Raw genomic sequence first — 4,847 nt, forward strand, 5'->3', positions numbered from 1 at the left:
AGAGTGTGCAGAACTGGGGAATTTGACTAAAGCCAGTGATTATATGTGCATCCCAAATGGCACCCTATAGTCTATATAGGGCACTACTTTTGACCATGGCCAATACAGTACTATGAGGGGAATAGGGTGATATTTGGAACACATCCTCTGAGCACCTGCCCTTTACATCGGTAATGAAATGTAGGTAAGTTATGTTTGTGACTTTTACATGGAAAAATACACCAAGCAGGTTTAAGGTTGCCAGTAGTTCTAGGATTCAGCTCAGAGGTCTACACAGTGTCGTGGTGTGCAGGAGACCTAGGTTCTAACCTAGCTGGTCTCATTAGGAAGCAGGTAACATGGAAGGATACTTATTTAAAATGTGGAATGGAGACGTTGGATTTGCAGCCTTTTGATGTATCATTGGGTGTCCAATACAAAATAACAGTTAATTAAAACAGACCTTATATTCAAAAGCTATGTTTTATGTTGTGGTCCAGCCTTGGAGTGGAAATGTAGGCCTGAATATTTGACTGGGGAAAAGTAGCACTAAAAAAGCAGTGTGCATATTGTAAAATAGAAAATGACCTTTCATGGCCCTGAACACAATCCAACAGATTCATTCTCTACTAAAGGATTCTATCATAAAACTGTTTAATTGTAGTCAGAACTACATTCACCTTAGTTTAATACTCAGCCAGTCTTAAACTGGAGTGAAATACAGTGTCAGATTTCTTCCTTCCACAGGGATAAACTAGTTCCTGAGAGAAGTTATGGTGTATTTGACATTGCTTTATTAAATTAATTAATGTTGTAGTTAACATGAATCAATGCAGTAATAAATGTGGTCTATATTTCATTGTCTGTAATAAAGGTATTACTGTACAGCCTGGGGGTAACATACACTACATACAATACAACACAGACACTGTAAAGACATTACAATAACAAACAGACCTCATACACATGATCACATGATCTCCTTCTGGGTAAGATACTGGATATCAGCTGATACAGCACAGATTTTGAGTACATTCTGAAATTAATGAATAGTCATGATTATAAATGACAGATTACATAACATAAATAACTACCAGATTACAATTGTTAATGCTCAGGATGCCAAACCAGCCTATAAAATATATAAATGCAGATCTGGACTAACGCCCAGATGTTGGTTATTGTCAACAGTCTCCCCAAACTGATCCTTTACAGTCCTTTGTTGAGGGGAAGCTGTTGCAGGAAATGTAAAGCATGTAGGATTTTTCCTGTTGCTGCAGTGTTGTTTTCCTGCTGTCGCGTACTGGCTCAAATTAAGATCCTACATCTGTAATACTGCAATAATAATACAAATGATAATAGTGTGGGTCGTCCTATTTTGTGGATTTAGCTGAATTGTTCTGAAAAGTTCTGTCCCAACATTTTATTAAATCTCAGAATCTGAAGACAGGATAATTTCCTCTGACACTGTTGCATCAACGTTGACCAGTTTAGACTGGGAGGCAGTGTTACTCCACCTCCTTTTGACACAAATGAAAATGCCCAATAGAATAAAAACCAGCAGCATCACCAGTAGAACTGAGAGGGTGGATAGGTGAACTCTCTCTGCCCCAGACTCCCAACTGACATCCAGCTTGTTGTCCAGACTGAGGTGAGAGGCAGTACAGGTGTAGTTGTGTCTCTTCTTTAGCTCCTCAGTACTGACCTCCAGACTCTTCCTCAGCTGGTAGTTCCCATCTCCACTAGGCAGCACCTCCCCCCCTGTCAGCTCCTGTTCTGCCACTGGCTGGCCGTCTCTCAGCAGGGTCAGGTTGATGTGGCGGGGGTAGAAACCAAACGCCAAGCAGCTCACCTGGAACCCTCCAGAAACCTCTTTCTTTATCAACCTGAGTCTGGGAGGAACTTTACGCATCACAACGTTCTTCTCTCTCTTCAGGAATGTCTTCAGTGATTTTATACAAACAGGAAGGTAAACATTCTCATAAAGTGTTCTTTCATATGCTTGCCTCATCCCATCCCATCCTAGTAGTATTCTCCCAGCATCGTACGTAAAATGTGTCATGTTGTAATATAATGTTCGATCTGTATAAATGGCATTGAACGCATCCTTAAACATGACCAAGGCTGGTTCTCCATTGTCCAACATCTCACAGCCCGTTAATTTTTGCTGAACTTGAACACCTTCCGTGAGATTAAAGTGGTGCTTCAGTTCAAATGATCTGTCTTTCATGCTCTGGTATATTACTCCAAATACATAAGCTCCATCCTGAGCTTCATCGTCCTTGTTTTTGTCTGTGATATGTTGACCCCTGTAGACAGACTGTTTGTTATTGGAGTCATAGTAAGTCACTTGAACATCATCCAACATCACCACAACCGTAAACTCAGGGAAAGGCGTCTCTCCGGTGATGTAGGTTGCAAGTGCCCACAGAGAATGTGATCCTGAACCTGGGAGAGAAGATGAAATTAAAACAATTGTGGACATTTTACATTTTATAAGATAAAATGGAAACATAGATTAGCGTCTCGTTGAGAAAGAAAAAACGAGATGGTAATTTTCCATTAAGAAAATAAAAGCCCCACTGGTGGTCTTCTTAAATTAAACTAGTTGATGACGTATGGAGCACAATACCACAGGGGAGTTTAGAAGGGAGGAACTCAAACGTTCATTCCAAAGGTTGGGATCCGCAGCTGTTGTTGGAGTGCATTTTCACTGGCTGTCTACTGGGGCATATTCTCACATTTCAGTTGACTGCATTCAGTTGTGCAACTGACTAGAGCTGCGTTTCAAACTCATCAAAGACACCCTTGTCCACTGACCCTGCCTTATGCCCCACCTTGTCCACTGACCCTCGCCTTATGCCCTTGGGGGAATCCCCGCACCTTGTCCACTGACCCTCGCCTTATGCCCTTGGGGGAATCCCCGCACCTTGTCCACTGACCCTCGCCTTATGCCCTTGGGGGAATCCCCGCACCTTGTCCACTGACCCTCGCCTTATGCCCTTGGGGAATCCCCGCACCTTGTCCACTGACCCTCGCCTTATGCCCTTGGGGGAATCCCCGCACCTTGTCACACTGATGCCCTTGGGGGAATCCCCACACCTTGTCCACTGACCTCGCCTTATGCCCGCCTTGTATGCCCTTGCCCTTGGGGGAATCCCCGCACCTTGTCCACTGACCCTCGCCTTATGCCCTTGGGGGAATCCCCGCACCTTGTCCACTGACCTCGCCTTATGCCCTTGGGGGAATCCCCGCACCTTGTCCACTGACCCTCGCCTTATGCCCTTGGGGGGGGAATGCCCCCCGCACCTTGTCCACTGACCCTCGCCTTATGCCCTTGGGGAATCCCCACACCTTGTCCACTGACCCTCGCCTTATGCCCTTGGGGGAATCCCCGCACCTTGTCCACTGATCGCCTTATGCCCTTGGGGGCACACCTTGTCCACTGACCCTCGCCTTATGCCCTTGGGGAATCCCACACCTTGTCCACTGACCCTCGCCTTATGCCCTTGGGGGAATCCCCGCACCTTGTCCACTGACCCTCGCCTTATGCCCTTGGGGGAATCCCCGCACCTTGTCCACTGACCCTCGCCTTATGCCCTTGGGGGAATCCCCACACCTTGTCCACTGACCCTCGCCTTATGCCCTTGGGGGAATCCCCACACCTTGTCCACTGACCCTCGCCTTATGCCCTTGGGGGAATCCCCACAGCCATATTTGTCATCGGTCCGAGCGATTAGCCAGACAAGGGACGTTTGCAATATAATCCCCTCAGCCCTCGTTTTTAATGGAGTTTGCGAGTACAATTGTGTTCACTTTGAGGCCTTTATAAAACCCATAATTCAATTCACGATGTTTGTACATCTGCTAAGAAAAGTCAGCAAAAATGTAAAACCTCAACGTCAATATGGAGTCAACATACAAATGTAAGTAAAAATACATGTAAATAAGTCAGAAATTGTGCTACTAATGCACATGACGGCACAAACACATCTCATTAAAGTAATGATGTTTTTGTTCGGTCAGTTTTTGGAAATTGGAGAAATAACGTTAGTTAGCTAATTAATTTGATAGCGATCATACATTAGGCATAATAATTATTAATAATTATATAGTACATCTAAGTAGACATAAAATCATAATTGACTGTAGTGCATGTAAAGCACCCACAAGCCACAAGTGGCTGAAAACACAACGTGGGATGAACGTGATGAATTTCCGAGGAGGGAATGATTTTTAAATGGACTTGCCCAGAAATTCGTCACTCGTTCATCCTGCGATGATTGCCCTTGCCCTGCAAGTGTATACCCGTCAGAAGTCATGATACGTCATCAGAAGTGCCCACTTAATTTGAGGGACAGGGGATAGGCTGTGTCTTTCAGGTGTTTGGAATGCAGCCAAGAAGATATAGAGAGCAGCAGTGTGATTCGCATCATCAATGCGCCATTTAGCCTAGATATCGATTATAAATTATATCAGTATAGTCGGCACACTGCTCCCAACCCTGTAAACAGTTATGGACATTTTACATTGTCTGACATAATAAATCATTAAATGAGTAAACGACAAAGTTAAACCCTTACCTGCGTTGACAATGGTGTAAAATGAAAAACAAACAAAAGACAGACAGTTTGCCCATGATTTTGATAGTGTAGTCTCGCATAGCAAGAATTGAGTCTGTCAGACTTTCTCTTTCACTTAGCCGATTGCATAGCAAGAATTGAGTCTGTCAGACTTTCTCTTTCACTTAGCCAACTGCCAATGGCGACCCGTCATTCAGGGCAGGTGGGGCAGAGCAATAGGCTTGCCTGTTTTGCATGTTCTTTTGGCATTAATGTCCCATATCAGTGTCACATATCAGTTTGCAA

General features: G+C 44.3%; 1 pseudogene; it reads right to left on the reverse strand.

Annotated features, from left to right (window-relative positions):
• Positions 1-705: 705 nt before the first annotated feature.
• On the reverse strand, positions 706-4,618 carry LOC135534418 (major histocompatibility complex class I-related gene protein-like; annotated as a pseudogene).
• Between the last annotated feature and the right edge of the window lie 229 nt (positions 4,619-4,847).

Source organism: Oncorhynchus masou, unplaced genomic scaffold, assembly GCF_036934945.1.
Source record: "Oncorhynchus masou masou isolate Uvic2021 unplaced genomic scaffold, UVic_Omas_1.1 unplaced_scaffold_3374, whole genome shotgun sequence".
NCBI classification, from domain to species: Eukaryota; Metazoa; Chordata; class Actinopteri; order Salmoniformes; family Salmonidae; genus Oncorhynchus; species Oncorhynchus masou.